Source organism: Pristiophorus japonicus, chromosome 14, assembly GCF_044704955.1.
Source record: "Pristiophorus japonicus isolate sPriJap1 chromosome 14, sPriJap1.hap1, whole genome shotgun sequence".
Classification (NCBI taxonomy): domain Eukaryota; kingdom Metazoa; phylum Chordata; class Chondrichthyes; family Pristiophoridae; genus Pristiophorus; species Pristiophorus japonicus.
In genome coordinates, this window is record NC_091990.1 from 84,313,745 (window position 1) to 84,339,521 (window position 25,777).

The window sequence follows — 25,777 nt, forward strand, 5'->3', positions numbered from 1 at the left end:
GAGAAAGCAGAGAAACCCAAGGCAAAAAAACAAAAGGGCCACTGTACAGCAAAATTCTAAAGGGTCAAAGTGTAATAAAAAGGCAAGCCTGAAAGCTCGGTGCCTCAATGCAAGGAGTATTCAGAACCCAGGAGAGGGCTCTGAGCTAGTTAGAGTGGGTGAGAGCTCAGATGAACAGGACCCCAAGAAAGAATGCAAAAGGCAGGGGGCAACAGAGCAGAGTAGCGCTGGGGGAAGTGTAAACCACAAGGTGACAGGAAGGGACAATATGTATGAATATAAAGGGGCTGCAGGAGGGGTCAAAACTAAAAATCATGGTTTAAAAACTAGGATTAAAACACTCTACCTAAATGCACGCAGCATTCGAAATAAAGTAAATGAGTTGATGGCACAAATCATTACAAATGGGTATGATTTGGTGGCCATTACAGAAACGTGGTTGCAGGGTGGCCAAGACTGGAAATTAAACATACAGGGGTATCTGACAATTCGGAAAGATAGACAAGAAGGGAAAGGAGGTGGGGTAGCTCTGTTAATAAACGATGATATCAGGGCTGTTGTGAGAGACAATATTGGCTCTAATGAACAAAATGTTGAATCATTGTGGGTGGAGATTAGAGATAGTAAGGGGAAAAAGTCACTGGTGGGCGTAGTTTATAGGCCCCCAAATAATTACTTCATGGTGGGGCGGGCAATAATCAAGGGAATAATGGAGGCATGTGAAAAAGGAACGGCAGTAACCATGGGGGATTTTAACCAACATATCGATTGGTCAAATCAAATCGCACGGGGTAGCCTTGAGGAGGAATTCATAGAATGCATACGGGATTGTTTCTTAGAACAGTATGTTACAGAGCCTACAAGGGAGCAAGCTATCTGAGATCTGGTCCTGTGTAATGAGACAGGAATAATAAACGATCTCCGAGTAAAAGATCCTCTCGGAATGAGTGATCACAGTATGGTTGAATTTGTAATACAGATTGAGGGTGAGGAAGTAATGTCTCAAACGAGCATACTATGTTTAAACAAAGGGGACTACAGTGGGATGAGGGCAGAGTTGGCTAAAGTAGACTGGAAACACAGACTAAACGGTGGCACAATGGAGGAACAGTGGAGGACTTTTAAGGAGCTCTTTCATAGTGCTCAACAAAAATATATTCCAGTGAAAAAGAAGGGCGGTAAGAGAAGTGATAACCAGCCGTGGATAACCAAGGAAATAAGGGAGAGTATCAAATTAAAAACCAATGCGTATTAGGTGGCCAAGGTTAGTGGGAAACTAGAAGATTGGGAAAATTTTCAACGACAGCAAAGAATGACTAAGAAAGCAAGAAAGAAAGGAAAGATAGATTACGAAAGTAAACTTGCGCAGAACATTAAAACAGATAGTAAAAGCTTTTACCGATATATAAAACGGAAAAGAGTGACTAAAGTAAATGTTGGTCCCTTAGAAGATGAGAAGGGGGATTTAATAATAGGAAATGTGGAAATGGCTGAGACCTTAAACAATTATTTTGCTTCGGTCTTCACAGTGGAAGACACAAAAAACATGCCAAAAATTGCTGGTCACGGGAACGTGGGAAGGGAGGACCTTGAGATAATGACTATCACTAGGGGGGTAGTGCTGGACAGGCTAATGGGACTCAAGGTAGACAAGTCCCCTGGTCCAGATGAAATGCATCCCAGGTATTAAAAGAGATGGCAGAAGTTATAGCAGATGCATTCGTTATAATCTACCAACATTCTCTGGACTCTGGGGAGGTACCAGCGGATTGGAAAGCAGCTAATGTAACGCCTCTGTTTAAAAAAGGGGGCAGACAAAAGGCAGGTAACTATAGGCCGGTTAGTTTAACATCTGTAGTGGGGAAAATGCTTGAAGCTATCATTAAGGAAGAAATAGCGGGACATCTAGATAGGAATAGTGCAATCAAGCAGACGCAACATGGATTCATGAAGGGAAAATCATGTTTAACTAATTTACTGGAATTCTTTGAGGATATAATGAGCATGGTGGATAGAGGTGTACCGATGGATGTGGTGCATTTAGATTTCCAAAAGGCATTCGAAAAGATGCCACACAAAATGTTACTGCAGAAGATAAAGGTGCGCGGAGTCAGAGGAAATGTATTAGCATGGATAGAGAATTGGCTGGCTAACAGAAAGCAGAGAGTCGGGATAAATGGGTCCTTTTCGGGTTGGAAATCGGTGGTTAGTGGTGTGCCACAGGGATCGGTGCTGGGACCACAACTGTTTACAATATACATAGATGACCTGGAAGAGGGGACAGAGTGTAGTGTAACAAAATTTGCAGATGACACAAAGATTAGTGGGAAAGCGGGTTGTGTAGAGGACACAGAGAGGCTGCAAAGAGATTTAGATAGGTTAAGCGAATGGGCTAAGGTTTGGCATATGGAATACAATGAGGTCATCCACCTTGGAAAAAAAAACAGTAAAAGGGGATATTATTTGAATGGGGAGAAATTACAACATGCTGCGGTGCAGAGGGACCTGGGGGTCCTTGTGCATGAATCCCAAAAAGTTAGTTTGCAGGTGCAGCAGGTAATCAGGAAAGCGAATGGAATGTTGGCCTTCATTGCGAGAGGGATGGAGTAGAAAAGCAGGGAGGTCCTGTTGCAACTGTACAGGGTATTAGTGAGGCCGCACCTGGAGTACTGCGTGCAGTTTTGGTCACCTTACTTAAGGAAGGATATACTAGCTTTGGAGGAGGTACAGAGACGATTCACTAGGCTGATTCCGGAGATGAGAGGGTTACCTTATGATGATAGATTGAGTAGACTGGGTCTTTACTCGTTGGAGTTCAGAAGGATGAGGGGTGATCTTATAGAAACATTTAAAATAATGAAAGGGATAGACAAGATAGAGGCAGAGAGGTTGTTTCCACTGGTCGGGGAGACTACAACTCGGGGGCACAGCCTCAAAATACGGGGGAGCCAATTTAAGACCGAGTTGAGAAGGAATTTCTTCTCCCAGAGGGTTGTGAATCTGTGGAATTCTCTGCCCAAGGAAGCAGTTGAGGCTAGCTCATTGAATGTATTCAAATCACAGATAGATAGATTTTTAACTCATAAGGGAATTAAGGGTTACAGGGAGCGGGCGGGTAAGTGGAGCTGAGTCCATGGCCAGATCAGCCATGATCTTGTTGAATGGCGGAGCATGCTCGAGGGGCTAGATGGCCTACTCCTGTTCCTAATTCTTATGTTTTTATGTTCTTATGTATGTAAGACTGGATCAGCTAGGCTTATACTCACTAGAATTTAGAAGAATGAGAGGGGATCTCATAGAAACTTATTAAATTGCGATGGGGCTGGACAGGTTAGATGCACGTAGAATGTTCCCGATGTTGGGGAAGTCCAGAATCAGGGGTCACAGTCTAAAGATAAGGGGTAACCCATATAGGACCGAGATGAGGAGAAACTTTTTCACCCAGAGAATTGTCAACCGGTGGAATTCTCTGCCACAGAAAGTTGTTGAGTCCAGTTCATTGGACGTATTCAAAAGGGAGTTAGATATGGCCCTTATGTCTAAAGGGATCAAGGGGTATGGAGAGAAGGCAGGGATGGGGTACTGAGGTTGCACTATCAGCAATGATCATATTTAATGGCGGTGCAGGCTCGAAGGGCCGAATGGCCTGCTCCTGCACCTATTTTCTATGTTTCTATGTTTACACATGGGACTAGACAGCAGATACTCAACCACTGGGTACATCACACCCTAACCTGATCTAATAATGCACATACGCTCGTGCACACACGCTCGCAACAACGCTCGTACGCACGTGTACACTCGCACGCACACAACCCAAGTGCCCCTTCCTCCTGAAACCCAAGCCCACGGCAGCTCCACCCCTCCCTAAGGCCACAGCAGATTCACCCCCCTTTCCTGCCGGAGGACAGAGTAGACACTGCCCATCCTGCCCAGGCTCACAGCAGCAGTTCACCAAAGCCTGTTGCCCTTGCAGTAAAATGGCAGTGCCTTGTACATTATGACCATGAGCCCATTACGAGTTGGGATTTAAATCATTAACAATATCTCTTTAAAGGCAACAGTGGGTGAACACATGAACAGGATAGGGTAGTTAACAAATACTGGTGGCCTCCACCACCAGTCATAAACGGCATTCCATTTAGAACTCTGCTGCCCATGCCCCCTCCTGCTAAAAGGACCCCCACCCACCCCCTTCGGCCTTGCCAATATTCATTGGCTCACAGTTCCCCAGCCATCCCAGAATTTTAAAATCCCACTTTGGTCTCACTCCACTTGACCTCGGTGATTTTCTCCAGCTCCATTTCCTGACGTACCAGATTCCAAATTACCTCTTGCATGCCTTTCAGCCACTAGCACACATTCTTTGGAGCTCTCACCTTGAATCACTTTGCCGTGCTACCTCTCTCTTGCCCTCTTTGTCGGCCAAGGTTAGTGTATCCCTTCCTATCTCCTGCTCGATGTCATGGTGGTGACGTACTCAGATATAGTCCTTCTGCCCGAGGGGAGCTACGTGACTTCAAACTCTTTTGCTGCCCAAGTTTTTAAGATTGAACAACAAACAGAGATCGAGTTTAACAGCGAGCCTCATGAACACCTTACATGTAGCCTGCTGCAGGCTCTAAGTTTTGGAATCCAGTGCTTGCACCTTGGCCCCTTAATAAGCACCATCAGATGAAAGCTGTAACTGGACCGTCCGCTGCAATGTGGCGATGGGCACAGGAACCGTTCCCCGTCCCTCCGACACTGCCGAGTCTCCGATCGCAGCATCACTGGTGTGGAGAAAAGTAGGCCAAAGCCAGGCACCCCCCTTAGACACATAGAAACATAGAAACATAGAAAATAGGTGCAGGAGTAGGCCATTCGGCCCTTCTAGCCTGCACCGCCATTCAATGAGTTCATGGCTGAACATTCAACTTCAGTACCCCATTCCTGCTTTCTCGCCATACCCCTTGATCCCCCTAGCAGTAAGGACCTCATCTAACTCCTTTTTGAATATATTTAGTGAATTGGCCTCAACAACTTTCTGTGGTAGAGAATTCCACAGGTTCACCACTCTCTGGGTGAAGAAGTTCCTCCGCATCTCGGTCCTAAATGGCTTACCCCTTATCCTTAGACTGTGACCCCTGGTTCTGGACTTCCCCAACATTGGGAACATTCTTCCTGCATCTAACCTGTCTAACCCCGTCAGAATTTTATATGTTTCTATGAGGTCCCCTCTCATTCTTCTGAACTCCAGTGAATACAAGCCCAGTTGATCCAGTCTTTCTTGATAGGTCAGTCCCGCCATCCCGGGAATCAGTCTGGTGAACCTTCGCTGCACTCCCTCAATAGCAAGAATGTCCTTCCTCAGGTTAGGAGACCAAAACTGTACACAATACTCCAGGTGTGGCCTCACCAATGCCCTGTACAACTGTAGCAACACCTCCCTGCCCCTGTACTCAAATCCCCTTGCTATGAAGGCCAACATGCCATTTGCTTTCTTAACCGCCTGCTGCACCTGCATGCCAACCTTCAATGACTGATGTACCATGACACCCAGGTCTCTTTGCACCTCCCCTTTTCCTAATCTGTCACCATTCAGATAATAGTCTGTCTCTCTGTTTTTACCACCAAAGTGGATAACCTCACATTTATCCACATTATACTTCATCTGCCATGCATTTGCCCACTCACCTAACCTATCCAAGTCGCTCTGCAGCCTCACAGCATCCTCCTCGCAGCTCACACTGCCACCCAACTTAGTGTCATCCGCAAATTTGGAGATACTACATTTAATCCCCTCATCTAAATCATTAATGTACAGTGTAAACAGCTGGGGCCCCAGCACAGAACCTTGCGGTACCCCACTAGTCACTGCCTGCCATTCTGAAAAGTACCCATTTACTCCTACTCTTTGCTTCCTGTCTGACAACCAGTTCTCAATCCATGTCAGTACACTACCCCCAATCCCATGTGCTCTAACTTTGCACATCAATCTCTTGTGTGGGACCTTGTCGAACGCCTTCTGAAAGTCCAAATATACCACATCAACTGGTTCTCCCTTATCCACTCTACTGGAAACATCCTCAAAAAATTCCAGAAGATTTGTCAAGCATGATTTCCCTTTCACAAATCCATGCTGACTTGGACCTATCATGTCACCTCTTTCCAAATGCACTGCTATGACATCCTTAATAATTGATTCCATCATTTTACCCACTACCGATGTCAGGCTGACCGGTCTATAATTCCCTGTTTTCTCTCTCCCTCCTTTTTTAAAAAGTGGGGTTACATTGGCTACCCTCCACTCCATAGGAACTGATCCAGAGTCAATGGAATGTTGGAAAATGACTGTCAACGCATCCACTATTTCCAAGGCCACCTCCTTAAGTACTCTGGGATGCAGTCCATCAGGCCCTGGGGATTTATCGGCCTTCAATCCCATCAATTTCCCCAACACAATTTCCCGGCTAATAAGGATTTCCCTCAGTTCCTCCTCCTTACTAGACCCCCCGACCCCTTTTATAACCGGAAGGTTGTTCGTGTCCTCCTTCGTGAATACCGAACCAAAGAACTTGTTCAATTGGTCCGCCATTTCTTTGTTCCCCGTTATGACTTCCCCTGATTCTGACTGCAGGGGACCTACATTTGTCTTTACTAACCTTTTTCTCTTTACATATCTATAGAAACTTTTGCAATCCGTCTTAATGTTCCCTGCAAGCTTCTTCTCATACTCCATTTTCCCTGCCCTAATCAAACCCTTTGTCCTCCTCTGCTGAGTTCTAAATTTCTCCCAGTCCCCAGGTTCGCTGCTATTTCTGGCCAATTTGTATGCCACTTCCTTGGCTTTAATACTATCCCTGATTTCCCTTGATAGCCACGGTTGAGCCACCTTCCCTTTTTTATTTCTATGCCAGACAGGAATGTACAATTGTTGTAGTTCATCCATGCGGTCTCTAAATGTCTGCCATTGCCCATCCACAGTCAACCCCTTAAGTATCATTCGCCAATCCATCTCAGCCAATTCACGCCTCATACCTTCAAAGTTAGCCTTCTTTAAGTTCTGGACCATGGTCTCTGAATTAACTGTTTCATTCTCCATCCTAATACAGAATTCCACCATATTATGGTCACTCTTCCCCAAGGGGCCTCGCACAACGAGATTGCTAATTAATCCTTTCTCATTACATAACACCCAGTCTAAGATGGCCTCCCCCCTAGTTGGTTCCTCGACATATTGGTCTAAAAAACCATCCCTTATGCACTCCAGAAAATCCTCCTCCACCGTATTGCTTCCAGTTTGCTTCCATGAGGGAGCATTGCCATGGACAAACTCAGCTGAACAGCAGTCCAGGATCACAGTTCCCTCTCCTGAAGCGAAGCCGAGTCAAATTGAAGTTCACTTTTTATATAAAAAGCTTCACTGGAGGTATCAATCGGACCAATACCGTTACCATGCCAACAGCTAATCTGGTCCACTTTAGCTGAGAGAGAAAGATCGGAGATACCAACTGGCGAGATGTTCCAGGGTGCAGAAATTTAACCGACTATCATTACACGACACAGACACTCAATACAACATGTCTGGAGCGTATTGCTTAATGTTATTGGCTAGAGTGGGTAGTACACAGACAATACACTGCACCACACACACTGTACATACACAAACCCGCACACACTGTACCACACACACACACAGTACCACACACACACACACACACACAGTACCACACACACACACAGTACCACACACACACAGTACCACACACACACACACACACTGTACCACACACACACACACACAGTACCACACACAGTACCACACACACACACACACACACACACAGTACCACACATACACAATACCACACACACAGTACCACACACACACACTGTCATCATCATCATAGGCAGTCCCTCGGAATCGTCTTGCTTCCACTCTTAGAATGAGTCCTTAGGTGACTGAGCAGTCCAATATGAGAACCACAGTCCCTGTCACAGGGGGGACAGACAGTCGTTGAGGGAAGGGGTGGGTGGTACTGTTTTGCCGCACGCTCTTTCCGCTGCCTGCGCTTGATTTCTGCATGCACTCGGCGACGAGACTCGAGGTGTTCAGCGCCCTCCCGGATGCTCTTCCTCCACTTAGGGCGTCTTTGGCCAGGGACCCTATGATTATGACTCCCAAGTGTCAGTGGGGATGTTGCCCTTTATCAGGGAGGCTTTGAGGGTGTCCTTCTAACGTTTCTTCTGTCCACCTTTGGGTTGTTTGCGATGAAGGAGTTCCAAGTAGAGCTCTTGCTTTGGGAATCTCGTGTCTGGTATGCGGACAATATGGACTGCCCAGCGGAGCTGATCAAGTGTGGCCAGTGCTTCAATGCTGGGGATGTTGGCCTGGATGAGGACACTGATGTTGATGGGTCTGTCCTCCCAGGGGATTTGTAGGATCTTGCAGAGACATCGTTGGTGGTATTTCTCCAGCGACTTGAGGTGTCTACTGTACATGGTCCATGTCTCTGAGCCATACAGGAGGATGGGTATTACTGCAGACCTGTCAACCATGAGCTTGGTGGTAGATTTGAGGGCCTGGTCTTCGAACACTTTTTTCCTCAGGCAGCCGAAGGCTGCACTGGTTTACTGGAGGCGCTGTTGAATCTCCTCATCAATGTCTGCTTTTGTTGATAAGAGGCTCCTGAGGTATGGGAAATGATCCACTTTGTTCAGGGCTGCGCCGTGCATCTTGATGACTGGGGAGCAGTGCTGTGCGGCGAGGACAGGCTGGTGGAGGACCTTTGTTTTACGAATGTTTAGCGTAAGGCCCATGCTTTCGTACGCCTCAATAAATACGTCGACTATGTCCTGGAGTTCAGCCTCCTAATGTGCGCAGACACAGGCACCGTCTGCGTGTTGTAGCTCATCAACAGAGATTGGGATGATCTTGGACCTGGCCTGGAGTCGGCAAAGTTTTAACAGCTTCCCACTGGTTCTGTAGTTTAGTTCCACTCCAGCGGGGAGCTTGTTGACTGTACACACACCACACACACATATTGTACAGTATTAGGCAGTCCCTCATATCGAGGAAGACTTGCTTCCACACCAAAAAGGGACGACTTCACAGGTGTTTCAATGAGGGACCTGACAATCTAGGTCCTGAACTATATACTGAAGGGTGGAAGATATCTGTGCATGGATTCTTTTAACGTGTGGTGGCCGTTGCACATCAGCCACTACACGGGCTTGACAGAGCTAGGTCTTGGTCCAGTGGCAAGGGTTAACCAAGACGACTGGAGACCAGCTCTGCTGCACGAACCTAGTGCACACACATGCTCCTACTATCTATAGATTGCAGTGTGGGCTGGTCTGTGCTGCCCCTGGGCCCTCGCCTTTTCTGGGCCCCAAACCCTCGCCTCTCCTGGGCCCTGATCTCTCATCACTCCTCCGGCCTGATCAAAAATGGAGCAGTCCTCTTATCTTGAAGACATCAAATATCGACACTGTCATTTGAAATATCAAAATATTAAACTCCAGCCTAGTTGAAGGGTTATCAGCAAAAACAAATGCCAACTAACAAAATGAACACAGTTCAGTAGGATGTGAATAACAGCAGCAATAACAGCAAAATCCAAACCCTGCAATCACTTGTGAACTCGCTGGTGTCTCTGCAGGATGAGTGACTGGGTGAATCCCTTCCCACACACTGAGCAGGAGAACAGCCTCTCCCCAGTGTGAACTCGCTGGTGTGCCAGCAGGCTGGATGACTGAATGAATCCTTTCCCACACACGGAGCAGGTGAACGGCCTCTCCCCAGTGTGAACTCGCTGGTGTTTTAGCAAGTCGGATGAGTGAGCAAATCCCTTCCCACACGTGGAGCAGGTGAACAGCCTCTCACCATGGTGAACTCGCTGGTGTGTCAGCAGGTTGTATGACTTAGTGAATCCCTTTCCACACATGGTGCAGATGAACGGCCTCTCCCCAGTGTGACTGCGTCGATGAATTTTCAGATCAGACGGGGAATTGAATCTCTTCCTACTGTACACACTGTATCACACTGTATCACACACACACTCATACACACACACACACACACACACACACACTGTACACACACACACACTTCGGAGGGTACCAGACATGCCGATGTAAAGGCATGCTTAACTCAAGCCAGGGGTTTCACCAGTGAGGTGAGGAGACAAATTGCCAGCTCTTTCTGGCCCTCTGCCCAGTTACAGAGCAGCCATGGCTGAGGCCTGGGAGCAGAGCGACACCTGTCTGCTTGGCTGCCCAGACACACCGCGCTCTCACCCACTCCTCAGTGATTTGTTCTGTGCTGCAGATCGTGTCTCCCCTCCCCCAAACAACCCTCCAGTGAGGTCCTTCAAAAGAGAAAAGCGTGACAGAAATCTGTGCAAATGAAGCGATTAATATCTGCAGCGTGAAGCAGCAAACCCAACAACTCAACAGTAAATAACTAAAAGAAATAAAGACATTGGGACGATACGGCCATCAGCAGAGATGAACAGCAACCAAGTAGAAAACATCACCCCGTCCTGTGTACCCGGCACCATCCTCACTGCCCAATGGTTAAAAACAAGAATCAGGAGTTCCTGCACTGCTTCCCAGCCAATCCCCAAGCACATGGCAGGCATTCCATCTGTACTTCCAGAGTTATCATGTCAACTTTCTGCACAAAATAATGCAATGTGTCACTAGCATTTGCAGAGTTCTAAACTGGGGATCAGAACGCAGACGCTCACACACACACACACACACGCACAAACACACACATGAGCTCTCACACTCATGCTCTCACGCATGCTCACACGCACACACACTCTCACGCACGCACACACTCTCCAAAAGCCAAAACTATTCTGGAGAGCCAGGCTGCATTGTATTGCAAGGTGCCTGTTGATCTATAATGGCACTGGAAATGCCCTTTTAGATACCGATGCTGATGCTTCACAATGAGACGAGATCTGCCATAGGCTTCATTACACCTTGCCTCTGCAGCGGTGGAGCAGAATAATGACAGGGGTCATAATGGGTGGTAGCACAATGGCCCTTGTCCCCTGGGAGCCAGCCAAGCCCCTGCCTTTGGAAAAGAGCAGGGACGCTGGACTTCCTGGGGATAAAGTGGCAGCTTGCTGCAAACGTATTACTTATATTTAATATCTTGGGCTGTTCGCTGCAAGCCACCCAAGCTTAAGGGAGAGGAATCCCCTGCGATTTAAAATCTTCATGGGGCTTTGAGGTGGGGCCCCGTATTGCACCGTGAGCACCGTCTATATCCCCTTGCACCTTGGGGAAACCCACCACATGGTGAAAGCTTTAAGCCCACTGACAATCCCAAGTTTATAAATTGGGCGGCACTGCTGAAACGAGCATTAGTAACTTGATGAGCGAGGCAGCGGGCTGCAAACGGTGTGAGGGTGCAGAAAGCAAAACAATCCAAAAGGACCTTGTGGCAGTCACCTCTCGTGGTGCCACTTTATCCTGCAAGCCTCATTCATTCAATCTTCTGTGTCCATGACAATGTCCACAGGTAAACCCCACGGGCTGGAATTAATGAACGAAAGGTGGGGAAAGAGAATGGACTGAGTATTGATACCAATGTGTCAGCCAATGAGTTGGAGGTGAGTCAGAACATATGGTACGATCAGCAGTCTATTTTACAGCAAACAGACTCCATTAACTCAACAAACAGAGTATATTTAAATCGAGTCTCAACGAACTACCGCCAACAGAATGCATTACCGAAGCTACAACAAATGTCTCCTGAGGAAAGCAGAATTATTTCTCCAGCCAAATGCAGTGAGGGAAGGAGCATTACAGAATAAAATCAAGCCGAATCACTCACAGCCTGACTGACAGGGGAATTACCCAAACAGCTCCATCCTGGCCGAGACTTATGGTGTCACTGTAAAAGACACTCACTCCTCAGGGGGTTTCTTTCACCTTCCCACACTCCCACTGGAATACCACACTGACGGGGTTCGCAGTTGACGAGGCAGAATGTCTAGGCCGCTGAGTTTGTGAGCAGAAAAAGTGGCAGGTGCAGTAAATGTGAAATGATGGATTCGGTATCATGGACTATGTGATCATACTGCAGGTATCAGCACAGGAGGGTGCTCATAGAATATTGTTGGGCAGGTCACAAAGACCATCAGCCCAGCATTCTGAGAAAGTCGACACGGTGTCGGGTGGGTCACCAAAGGGGGCTGGGGCCGGGAAGGGCAACAAAAAATCACAACAGGTGGATATTAAAGTTGTACATGGTGTTTGAGATTGGAATATTGGAACAGGAGAAGGCCATTCAGCCCCTCCAACCTGCTCTGCCATTCAATTAGATCATGGCTGATCTGTACTGCTGATCTATTCTCTCGCCGTTGAGCCACATCCCTTGATACCATTACCTAACTAAAATCTAGCGATCTCAGTCATGTAAGCTCAAACTGACCCAGCATCCATGGCCTTTTGGAAGAGTTCCAGATTCCCATTTCCCTTTATGGGCTCTCTGATTTCCCTCCTCAATGGCCTTGCTCTTATTTTAAGATTATGTCCTCTTGTTCTGGACTTCCCCCACCAGAGGAAATAGTTTCTATCGAATCTATTTTAACATTTTAAGCACCTCGATCAGATTACCCCTCAAACTTCTATACACAAGGGAACGTAAGCCCAAATTTATGCAACCTGTCCTTTAATCTGTTAAGGCTGGTGAATTAGCACCCCCTCCTAGGCCAAAATACCCTTCCTGAGCAGCAGTGCCCAAAAACTGAACACAGCACGCCAGATGGTGTTTGAACAAGGCTCTGTACAGTTGGAGCATAACTTCCTCCCCTTTGTGTTCCAGACCCCTTGAGATAAAGATTTTTTTTTAATATATTTATTTTAGATGCCACAGCTGGAGGATTGTGTCCAGTTCTGGATCCTAGACTTCACAAAGGGATGGATTGTTGTTGGAGAGGGTTCAGTGGAGAACAATGGCCATGACAGATCTCAGGGGATTGAGCATGAAGTCAACACCCTGGGACGTCGCTCTCGAAAAGAGGAGTTAAGATCAGGGGCAGGGTTCATTAAGTTGGGAAGAAACATGCCATTCAGACATAGGTAGAAATTTAGAACCAGAGGTATAGATTCAAGACATGAAAACGTAACAGGCAATTCAGGCAGCATTTCCTTAGTCAAAGAACACATGGGACAGAACTGCCAGTGCAGCTGGCTGAACAGGAAACTTCACAGGATCCCAAGGAGGAAGTTAAGGGATTCATGGTTATTGAATGATGGATATCTGACAGGAAAGACGGAGGCAGCTGGATGGGACCTCTGGACCTCCCTCTGCAATACGTCGCTATGTATGCATACCCAAACACCGGGTGACAAGGAACTGTATGAAGGCACGCTACCCATCCCTCCGCATCCACTGGTGGAACAGTCCCATTGGTACTCGCTTTCCAGGCTCATGGTGGAACAACCAGCTGAGCAAAATAGCAGAAAGGCAATCCTATTTATAATCCTCACCCAAGCTCAGCCGCTGCCTTTGGGCATAGTGGGGTGGGGGTGGGGGGATATGGAGAGCAGTCAATATAAAGTAAACAAATAGCTATGTGTACGCAGAATCAGAATGTAACAGCACAGAAAAGCACCATTTGGCCCATCAGGCCTGCACTGATGTTGCTCCCCACATGAGCCACCTAGTCTAATCCCTCTCCCTTGCTCCCTCCTCGCACCCTTCAATATTCCTCTTTTCCAAACAATTATCCAATTCCCTTTTAAAAGAATTTATTATGGAGACAGCTTCCACAAAAAAACTGTGGCAGAGAATTCCACCTTCCCCTAACTCCTCTTTAATTCATTTTATGATTAGTTTTCGTTTATGAGGGTGGGGTAGGGGAGATTATAGCGAGCGCCACAAGGGGTTGTTAATGGTAACCCAAGAGTTGGCACGGTAGACATAAAAGATGCAATAGGTGGAAAAACAGTCCTTCAATCAGTAGCTCCCTGTACACACATGCAGTCAACATGTCCCAGCATAATGTCGGCCTTTTGGCTAAGATCATGCGTAACTGACCTGACAGGGGAGTAACCATGACCCCAAAGTGGTTCTCCCTGGATCAGGAAGGTGGTTCTCCTATGCTTTTTGGAAATAGGAGGTGGGTGGGGTGGATTGACCCATCCACCTCCACGGAGGTGTGTGGGGGGCTTGACCCATCCACCTCCATGGCATGAACCTGGTATTGCAGTACTTCCAGGAACGGTGCAGTGGCTCTCGGCCTTTTGGCTAAGAGCATTGGCGCAGAGTGATCCTTGATGTGTGCAAGGTGACCTCTGGCGTTTGTGATTTGACAAAGAATTGGAAAGATTGGCTACGAATAAAAAAAAAAAAATAATGTCTGCCATCTAACACAAGTGTAGTTCATAGAAGTAAAGGAGCCTCTACAGGTTATCCGAAGTGAAGAGACAGACTGAGTACTGATAGCTATGCTTTCCATTTGGCCTCTGCATGCCCATTCACCACACACTGCAGAAGTTCAAAGCGGCACCACCACCACTACCTTCTCGAGGGCAACTCGCGATGGGCAATAAATGCCAGGCTTTGCCAGGGATTCCCATATCCTAAGAATGAAGAAATAAACAGACTCCTATCCTTAACTCATATGCTTCACCCTGAACTGCAGAGTGAGCTCAACGTTAAGGTCGGATTTACAGCATTTCAGATTGCACTCCTTCGAGCCATCGGCCTATCAACACCAAGAAAATAACATCACTTATTGGCAAGAAAGCAGACCCCTGGTGTACCAGATGTGCGTGCTGACCTGGAAGTCCAGGGAGAATAGAGTGCAATGGGGTTCTGCCAGATTGGAATGGGGAGGTCTATGTAGTTTGCAGTGTTCATCTCTCCAAACTGAACAGTCTACGGCCAAATAAATCTAGGCACACACAGGTCAGCAGCAGGCTAGCTATGTGCTGCCAAATGTTCATCTAGTTGCAGAAAGATAGGTTGGATGATTTCAACCAACTCAGGCCTAACCAGCACCTTTAATGCAGAGAGATATCATACACTCATCCATTAATCTATACAGTGCCCCATTCAAACAGAGATTACATAGGATTACACAGGATATACGGCACAGAAACAGGCCGTTCGGCCCAACCAGTCCACTCGAGCCTCCTCCTATCTTTCCTCATCTAAATCTATCAGCATAACCCTCTATTCCCTTCTCCCTCATATATTGTCTGGCCTCCTCTTAAATGCATCTAAACTATTCGCTTCAACCACTCCCTGTGGTAGCGAGTTCCACACTGTCACCACTGTCGGGATAAAGAAGTTTCTTCTGAATTCCCTATTGGATTTCTTGGTGACTATCTTATATTGATGGCCTCTAGTTATACACTTCCCCACAAGTGGAAACACTCTCTCTGTATCCACTCTATCAAAACCTTTCATAATTTTAAAGACTTCTATTAGGTCACCTCTCAGTCTTCTTTTTGCCGAGAAAAGAGACCCAACCTATTCATCCATTCCTGATAGGTATACCCTCACATTTCTGGTATCATTCTTGTAAATCTTCTCTGCACCCTCTCCAGTGCCTCTATATCCTTTTTATAATATGGCGACCAGAACTGTACGCAGTATAGTGTGTTCTAACCAAGGTTCGATACAGGTTTAGCATAACTTCCCTACTTTTCAATTCTATCCCACGAGAAATAAACCCTAGTTCTTGGTTTGCTTTTTTATGGCCTTGCTAATCTGTGGCGCAACTTTTAGCGATTTGTATATTTGTATTCCGAGATCCCTTTGTTCCTCTACCCCACATAGACTCGCATCCTCCAAGTCATAAGTGACCTCCCTATTCTTCCTACCAAAATGTAATCCCTCACATTTATCTGTGTTGAACTTAATTTGCCAATTATTTGCCCATTCTGCGAGTTTATTAATGTCCTCCTGTAATTTGTTGCAGTCTTCCTCAGTATTGACTATCCCCGCAATTTGGCATCATCCGCAAATTTAGAAATTGTGTTTTTTATTCCAAAGTCTAAATCGTTAATATAAATTGTGAACAGTGGTCCGAGCACTGATTGTTGTGGAACACCACTACCCACCTTCTGCCACTGTGACTAGCTAACCCCTACTCTCTGCTTTCTGTCTTGAAGCCAGCTAGCTATTCATTCTTCTACTTGTCCCCTGACTCTGCATTCTCTGACCTTGTTCATCAGTCTATTGTGGGTCTCAAAGTCCCATTAATAGAAAGAAAAACTTGCCTGTATATAGCGCCTAATTTGATCTCAGGATGTCCTAAAGTTCTTTACAGCCAATGAAGTACTTTTTGAAGTGTAGTCACTATTCTAATGTAGGAAACGTGGCAGCCAATTTGAGCACAGCAAGGTACTACAAACTGCAATGTGATAATGATCAGATAATCTGACATAGTTGTAGTGTATGAATAAAGAGTCTGACCAGATACTGTGAGCTCAAAGTAAAGTGTGACCTTAGTCTTTTATTGCAGGTCTCCAGAGTGCCTCTCCAGCCTGTGAGGCCTCCTTAAGTACAGATGCTCCCAAGGGATTGTGGGATCCTGAACTCCAATTAAAGGGTGGAAGATGCCTGTGCGTGGATTTTTTTAACGTGTGGTGGCCGTTGCACACCAGCCACCACACGGGCTTGACAGAGCTAGGTCTTACTCCAGTGGCAAGGTTTACCCAAGACGACTGGAGACCAGCTCTGCTGCACGGACCTAGCATGCACACATATCGGAGTATGGGCTGGCCTGTGCTGCCCTTGGGCCCATGCCTCTTCTGAGCCCCAAACTCACGCCTCTCCTGGGCCCGTCACTTCCATCTACAACCTCTAGCCACAGTTGTGTGAGGTGACTGGTTGGGCTGGGTGCTCTTTGCCTTTCCACCATTGTTCATAGGTTTATATGTAACCTTAGGGCTGCTGACCAAGGGCCGTGCGGTTCTTTGTCAGCCGGCGTGGGCCGAAATAGCCTCCTTCTGCGCTGTAAATTTCTATGTTCCTATGTTTTCCTTCACCCCTCCTGCCGTGCCTGCCGCATTGCAATCAGCGACACGCGCTGCTCCCAGCATTGTTACGCCACCACACACTGCTCCCTCCAATGGTCCCGGCCTGCTGATGGTCTTGCAGGCCGGGAACACGCCGATTTCTGGGCCGGACCGCCGCACGTTGCTCCTTCTAATAGCCCCAGCCTGCAACACATTAGTGGCATGTTGAATGTGGGAATTACGCTGCAATTAACATAGCCATACCACTGGAAACTTCATTTTGAAAGGGCTCCTTAGTGCTGGAACCCATTTTTCCTTTTTTTGAGGTGAAAATTGATCGGATCACCGCCGAAAAAATGTTGCTGGTAATGGCCCCAAAAGTCAGGAGGTGCGCCAGCTTTCTTGTGCAACTGAATTTCGGCCCCAATATCTTTTGTTCAATTAACTGTGCTAATAACAAGCTTACAATCATATATATGATTATAGTGGTACAGTATTGTACACAGCTCTATCAATTAGGCAGAGACTTCACTCATCTTTGTTTTTAGTGTCCTACAAGCATTTTTTGTTCAACAGTTAATGGAGACCATGAAAGTAATGACTATTCTAGTGGTAAGGAAATATTACTTTAAACAAGCTATTTGCCTCATAAGCTAATACTAAGCTAATCTTAATTTCCCATCAACCTCTGTCTCTTCCTTCTCCATGTGCCAACAATGCCCCCTAATTTTTGATTCTCGGTTTTGGGAAAGTAAGCTATGAAAAAACAAAAAGAGCACGCAAAGGGAAAAGTGAATAGGCAATAAGATGCCAGATAGAGTGTAATGTGATGAAATGTGAGGTTAATAACTTTGGGAGGATGCTAAGGCTTTGAGTATATTGAAGGCTGAGATAGATAGATTTTTGGACTCGAGGGGAGTAAAGAGACATGAGGATCGCGTGTGAAAGTGGATTTGCGGTCGAAGATCAGCCATGATCTTGATTAGCAGTCAGGCTTCAAGAGCCATACAGCCTACTACTCCTCTTAATTATTATGTTCCCTTTGTTACTGACCATCACAGCATCCTCTTCGCCACGATGCAGAATAAAAGCCACCACAAAGCAAACTTTCCAATCCAACTTTATTCATCTATCCTTCCAATATGACATCAAGAAATCAACTCATCACCTTTATGCATTCTCTTAGGGACTGTCTTGTGTGTGTGTCTTTGCCTAGCCTACTGATGACACGGAGTGCTGCCCCAGTGACTGCAGCACGGCAGGTGGAAGGCTGCTGATATCAATGGGGGACAATGAAAATGACCTTGCTGATCGATCTTGAGGAGCTGGAGGCTGGGCGTGTCAAATCAAGTGATGGTGATTGTTCTTGTTCATCACTCTCCTCCTCTTGGCCAACCACTGGCTGGACAGGCTGCATTTCCTGGGTGTGTGAAATGAGGAAGGCACAAGGTTGAATTTGTGGTGAGCGGAGGGCAGGGTAGCATGTTGTGCATGCCAGAAGAAGGATAACATATGAAGATACCAGCATCTTTTTGCCCTGCTGCTGGCCAAGGACTCAGCCATGCCCCTGCCAAGAATGGTCTACACTGTCTCCTCCAACGGGGTGAGGTGAGGCTCGAATTGGTGTTGTGCCTTGTGTTTGAGACTGATTGTTTGTAGGCAAGTGATCGGGGGGGCTGGGATTTAAAAAATGTAACACCTAGAGGAAATTCTTTTCCTGTAGCGCATCGTCCATTTTCAGCGTTCGTTAACCCAAGGCCTCGGTGACACCAGCAACTCTCATGGTGGCCACAAGTTTTGAAGCCTTGTTTGAACATTATTAACCCTTTAAATGAATGCAGTGGCATCTCACCTGTTTTCCATTCAGAAAAATCTTATCATAGTGGTGTTCATTTTCATGACAGAAATTGGACCAATCCTGTGGGAGCTTGTGGACACCAGTGTGATCCATGGTGACCACATCTGCAATAAGTATTGGCTGTTCAAGGAACTTCGGCTCAGTCCGAGCTTCAGACAGTGCAATACATCAGGGGGAGAGTGTGTTCCAGAGTATAATCTTCACGTGTAACTACAATCAAAGTAACAAGAATCCATGGAACCGGTAATCCCAGAGACCACAACACATGGAACCAGTAATCCCAGAGACCGGAATCCATGGAACTGGTAATCCCAGTGACCGGAATCCATGGAACCGGTAATCCCAGAGACTGCAATCCATGGAGCCGGTAATCCCAGTGACTGGAATCCATGGAACTGGTAATCCCAGTGACCGGAATCCATGGAACCGGTAATCCCAGAGACTGGAATCCATGGAACTGGTAATCCCAGTGACCACAATCCATGGAACCAGTAATCCCAGTGACCAGAATCCATGGAACCGGTAATTCCAGTGACCGGAATCCATGGAACCGGTAATCCCTGTGACCGGAATCCATGGAACCAGTAATCCCAGAGAATGGAATTCATGGAACCGGTAATCCCAGTGACCACAATCCATGGAACCGGTAATCCCAGTGACCGGAATCCATGGAACCGGTAATCCCAGACACCGGAATCCATGGAACCGGTAATCCCAGTGACCACAATCCATGGAACCGGTAATCCCAGACACCGGAATCCATGGAACCAGTAATCCCAGAGACCGGAACCCATGGAACTCAGTAATGCCAACCCCACCGTCTCATAAATCAGGAGACAAATGCTTACAAATCCTGAGATTTGGGATAGAAATCCTGAGTTGTTATTTTTTTCAAACATAAACCAATATAGATTGATAGTTGGTTTATAAATCTCATGATTGGTTTTATTCAATCTCGAGCAGGTTACAGCTCTTCACAAACTATATTACTGCATCTGAAAATGCTTTTAAATATGTTTAAAAATCCTACCTGTTATCACCACCTTTCACCAAGTGCCCAACTCTCAGCCACCATGGAATGCAGTCCCTGCAGCTGATAACCAAAGATACGTGTTAGGGAAAGAAGTCAAACATCTTTCAATTTAGCAGGTTTAACGAGTTGCAAAGTAAATGCAATAGCAGTAACAGTTCCTAACAGTTACTGTGAGAAATGAACTAAACTTTAATGATAACCAATTGGCATTAAGGCAATACAAGCGGGGAGTCGTGGTCCGCCCCCCGGGTCACCCCCCTGGGTCACTGCCCTCACCAACCCTCACCGCCTGGGTTACCGTCCCCACCCCCCGGCGTCACTCCCACCCATCCCTACCTGGTCACCGTTCCTCCTCACACCCCCGCGTCACCGTCTTCACCCTAGTTGCTCTCCACGCCAGCAGGGAGGACTACATTTCCCAGATGAAGGGTGGTTGGGAGCTATAGCCCCCATCCTGAGCTGTCCCACTCGCTCCAAGGTGGGGCGGGGGAGTGGCACTGTGGCTGAGGCTATCTGGACTCGTGCTCCGGGGGCTGGGGTTTGGGTTATGGCAGGTCCACAACGCTACAACCCTGGGCAGCAGCTAATGATACTGAAGTGGAAGTTGACTTCCTACATGGAGGATGAAGCAAAGAAAAAGGCTGGTTACTTAGCTGTGGATAATAATGTGCACGTGAGTAATGATTTCAATGAATGTATCAATACATTTTAATTTGCAGTAAAACTACCTTTAATTTGCACCAAGTCAACTTTACTAGGGTTTGATATCTCTCTCTGTATGGTCTTAAAATGCATGGCATCCAGTCTGGGGTCAGGGGTGGGGGGGGAAAGTTGGTAAAGTACTTCATCATAGTAGACTATTTATTAGAGCTTTATGCCAGAAGAAGCTCAACCATGCTGAATGGTGGTGATGGGTCCAACAGTGCGCACGTACAGTATCTGGACTATTCCAATGGGAGCACCGGGGAGACAAACCAATGGCAATTGTGGGAGACAGTAGGATGGGACAAACCAACTCGCAGACCCCCGGTTGAGAAACCATGCGTGTCTCCAGCAGCCAATACAGAGATAAAAGTGGAACATCTCCGTTCAGTCCGCAAGTGTAATCTCGAGTTTCAAGTCGCCTGTCACTTTAATTCCCCGCTCTACTCCCACTCCAATATCTCTGTCCTCAGCCTCCTACACTGTTCCACTGAAGCTCAACGCAAGCTCGAGGAACAGCACCTCATCTTTAGTTTAGGCACTTTACAGCCTTCTGGACTCAACATCGATTTCAACAATTTCAGAACATAGCCTCTGCCTATCTTTGGCTCCCTTGCCCACCATCCCCGAGCTTATGCTTTTTTCTCTTTGTCTCTAATGGCAGCTGGTCATTATTCCGCCATTCACACCCTATCTAGACTAACCTTTTTCTAACTTCTGTCATTACCATTTCAACTCGGCCCATCATCCCTTTTGTCTCTCTAATCTCGCCTGCCTTCCACCCTATCGCAGACCTTCCCTTTTGTTCCTTTTTTCCCCTCCCCCTTTCAGTGCTTGTTAAGAATCTGTTCTTTTCGAACACACTCCAGTTCTGACGAAGGGTCGTCGACCCGACACTGTTTTTCTCTGCACAGATGCTGCCTGACCCGCTGAGATTTCCAACATTTTCTGTTATTATTTCAGATTCCAGCATCAGCCGTATTTTGCTTTTCTAAAAAATCATGAGTTTGTCTGAGGTGAATCGCAAGATTGCAGCTTGGGGAGAGTCTTCATTAAAAATCGCTTGTCTCGCGATTAAATCGCAAGAGTTGGCATTATTGGAAACTGGTATAAGAACATAAGAAATAGGAGCAGGAGTAGGCCATACGACTTCTCGAGCCTGCTCCGCCATTTAATAAGATCATGGCTGATCTGATCAAGAATTCAGGTCCACTTCCCTGCCTGCTCCCCATAACCCCTTATTCCCTTATCGGTTAAGAAACTGTCTATCTCTGTCTTAAATTTATTCAATGTCCCAGCATCCACAGCTCTCTGATGCAGCGAATTCCACAGATTTACAACCCTCAGAAAATAAATTCCTCCTCATCTCAGTTTTAAATGGGTGGCCCCTTATTCTAAGATTATGCCCTCTAGTTCTAGTCTCCCCTATCAGTGGAAACATCCTCTCTGCATCCACCTTGTCAAACCCCCTCATAATCTTATACGCTTCGATAAGATCACCTCTCATTCTTCTGAATTCCAATGAGTAGAGGCCCAACCTACTCAGCCTTTCCTCATAAATCAACCCCCCTCATCCCCAGAATCAACCTAGTGAACCTTCTCTGAACTGCCTCCAAAGCAAGTATATCCTTTCGTAAATATGGAAACCAAAACTGTACGCAGTATTCTAGGTGTGGCCTCACCAATACCCTGTATAACTGTAGCAAGACTTCCCTGCTTTTATACTCCATCCCCTTTGCAATAAAGGCTAAGATTCCATTGGCCTTTCTGATCACTTGCTGTACCTGCATACTAACCTTTTGTGTTTCATGCACAAGTACCCCCAGGTCCCGCTGTACTACGACACTTTGCTATCTTTCTCTATTTAAATAATAACTTGCCTTTTGATTTTTTCTGCCAAAGTGCACGACCTCACACTTTCTGACATTATACCCCATATGCCAAATTTTTGCCCACTCACTTAGCCTGACTATGTCGTTTTGCATACATTGCTTTTCCTCCCATCTATTAGCCCCAACCCCGTGAACTTTTATCTTGTGCAGTAACCTTTTATGTGGCACCTTGTCAAATGCCTTCTGGAAGTCCAAGTACACCACATCCACTGATTCCCCTTTATCCATCCTGTTCGTTACATCCTCAAAGAATTCCAGTAAATTTGTCAAACATGATTTCCCTTTCATAAATCCATGCTGACTCTGCCTGACCAAATCCCAGTGAGAAGAGTCCATGGAACTGGTAATTCCAGTAACAGGAAGGTATGAAACCAGTAAACCTAAAGTAACAAAAGCTTCTAGAGACCACCTTGAAAGACAAACAAATTAACTCCTGTGAGGAAGAGGGAGTGGACCTCCAGTGAATGTCTGAGTTGAGCAGGGTCCGGTGGTCAGAGCTACGGTAATTAGAACCGACAGATCTGCTCTGAGGAGGAGCAGATAAGACTGTCCACGTCGGCTGTACTTTGTAATAAAGAATTGGGACAGAAATAGAGCTAACCATCCAACTGGGGAGCTGCCAAGCTCCGGCCCTTCTGAAAGAAGGATCATCTAAAGAGGGCATGAGGGCACGGACCCAAAGACTTCACTTTGCCTTAATCCACTGCAATCGATCCCTTTTCCAAATCTTTACTGGTTTCTGATTTACACCAGGTTAAAATAGTTGGGGAAGAGACCACCAGACAAAGAAGACGACTTCACTTCTGATTAAACCTGCGTTATCAGGAGACTTTCTGTGTATTGATTAGTGAAACACATGTACCTTTCAAACATTCTGCAATTGATAAATATTACTTATACAGATGTAAAAGGTAAAAGAAAAATTCTTCTAGGTTTCTGCCACCTCTGTTCTTAGAATCCCTGCTCCAATACCTTGATGGAGAGCTGGGTTAATATTAGTTAAGTGATGTCCTATTAATGAACAGATTCAGAGATAGTAATGAATAGCTCCATGTATGACCCTAAAGCCGGTGTGGTCTGCAGCCTTGGCTGGATCATTCCCTGTGCCGCCACCTGACTTCATCACTGACCTGCAGCCCGAGTTGGGGTATGAGGCCAAACTACCAGCTGGTATACAGACAGAGAGAGCCATCGGCTAAGATAGAGGAGACAAGCGGCAGAGAAATAAGTGCAACAATACAGACAGAAAACTAGAAAAGGGAGAGAAATGTAAAAAAAAAGACATAGAAGGGAAAATGCACAGAGACACACACGTACGTAAATATATTTATTATATAGACAGAGACACACACACACAGACACATACGTATATAGAGAGACGCACAGACACAGAGACACATATACAAACAGAGACACACACAGACATATACGCATATAGAGACACTCACACAGATCTCTCTGCTCTTAGCCAGTCTCTCGGAGTCGAGGATGACTTGCTTCCACATTAACAATAAGTTCTCAGGTGACTGATGAGTCCAATGCGGGACCTACAGTCTCTGTCACAGGTGGGGCAAATGGTGGTTGAAGGGACGGGTGGGTGGGGTGCCTGGGTTGTCACGCGTTCCTTCCGCTGTCGATGCTTGGCTTCAGCTTGCTCTCAGCAATGGGACTCGAGGTATTCGGCGCCTTCCCGGATGCTTTTCCTCCACTCTGGGCGGCCTTGGGCCAGGGATTCCCAGGTGTCGGTGGGAATGTTACACTTTTTCAAGGAGGCTTTGAGGGTGTCCTTGAAGCATTTCCTCTGCCCGCCTAGGGCCCACTTGCCATGTAGGAGTTCCGGATAGAGCGCTTGCTTTGGGAGTCTCGTATTGGGCATGCGGAGGGTGTGGCCCACCCAACAGAGCTGATCGGGCATGGTCAGTGCTTCAATGCTGGGAATGTTGGCCTGAGCGAGGACACTGACGTTGGTGCGCCTATCCTGCCAATGGATTTGCAGGATCTTGTGGAGGCAGCGTTGGTGGTACTTCTCCAGTGCTTTGAGAGCCTGCTGTACATAGTCCATGTCTCTATATACTTCATATATAGGAGGGCAGGTATCACCACTGCTTTGTGGACCATGAGCTTGGTGCCAGGTTTGAGGTCCTGGTCTTCAAACACTCTCTTCCTCAGGGGACCGAAGGCTGCACTGGCACACTGAAGGCGGTGTTGGACCTCGTCATCGATGTCTGCACTTGTTGACAGTAGGCTCCCGAGGTTTGGAAAAAGATCCATGTTGTCCAAGGCCTCGTCGTGGATTTTGATGATCGGGGAGCAGTGCTGCGTGGCGGGGGCAGGTTGGTAGCGGACCTTTGTCTTACGGATGTTTAGTGTAAGGCCCATGCTCTCATATGCCTCGGTGAGGTGTTGATGATGGCTTGGAGTTCAGCCTCCGAATGTGCGCAGACCCAGGCATCATCTGCGTACTGTAGTTCGATGTCAGAGGATGGGACAACATTGGATCTGGCCTGTAGGTGGTGGAGGTTGAACAATTTCCCGTTTGTTCTGTCGATTAGCTACACTCCAGCGGGGAGCTTACTGAGGGTGAGATGGAGCATTGCAGCAAGAAAGATCAAGAAGAGCATTGGTGCTATGACACAGCCTTGCTTAACCCCAGTCCGAATGTGAAATGGGTTTGTGATGGATCCGTTGGTCAGGATCACGACTTGTATGAAATCGTGAAGCAAGCGGAGAATTGTGACAAACTTTTGAGGGTAGCCAAATTTAAGGAGGACGCTCCATAATCCCTCACGATTGACAGTGTCGAAGGCCTTTGTGAGATCAAAGAAGGCCATGTACAGAGGATAGTGCAGCTCCCTATATTTCTCTTGGATTTGCCACGCGGTGAAGATCATGTCCATTGTGCCACTTAGTGGGCGGAATCTGCATTGCAACTCTGGGAGGAGCTCTTCAGCCACAGGGAGAAGGCGATCGAGGAGGATTCTTGCAATGACTTTCCCTCTGAGCAGGGAAACGCCTCTGTATTTACTGCAATCGGACTTGTCACCTTTCTTGAAAATAGTCACGATTCCCGTATCTCTGAAATCCCCTGGCATGTTCTCCTCCTTCCAAATAAGAGAAATGAGATTGTGTATTTGTGCCAATCATGCTTCTCCGCTATGTTTTAGTGCTTCGGCGGAGATTCCATCCGCTCCCGAGTGCTTGCTGTTCTTCAGTTGTCGGATGGTCTTTTCTACCTCATGCCGGGCTGGGGTTGTGCTGAGGTGGTGGCGGGTAGCATGCTGCAGGATGGAGTCGAGGACACTCACGTCGAAG

At 46.8% G+C, this 25,777-nt stretch overlaps 1 protein-coding gene and 1 long non-coding RNA gene across 4 annotated transcripts in view; one reads left to right on the forward strand and one right to left on the reverse strand.

Moving 5' to 3' along the window:
* The window catches only part of LOC139279425 (uncharacterized), a 30,029-nt gene extending 11,936 nt beyond the window's left edge, over positions 1 to 18,093 (forward strand). Inside the window, exon 4 of the long non-coding RNA XR_011596472.1 lies at positions 18,042 to 18,093. This is a non-coding gene — a long non-coding RNA (uncharacterized lncRNA). The remainder of the gene's footprint in view (positions 1 to 18,041) is intronic.
* LOC139279961 (tumor protein p53-inducible protein 11-like) overlaps positions 1 to 25,777 on the reverse strand; it is a 169,147-nt gene that overhangs the window by 125,120 nt on the left and 18,250 nt on the right. For 2 of the 3 annotated variants that reach the window (XM_070899323.1, XM_070899325.1), the window contains exon 2: positions 19,869 to 19,931. The gene's annotated coding sequence lies outside the window, so the exon portion shown is untranslated. Of the gene's footprint in view, positions 1 to 19,868; positions 19,932 to 20,207; positions 20,484 to 25,777 lie in introns of all 3 variants that reach the window. The other variant, XM_070899324.1, reaches the window with a different exon arrangement.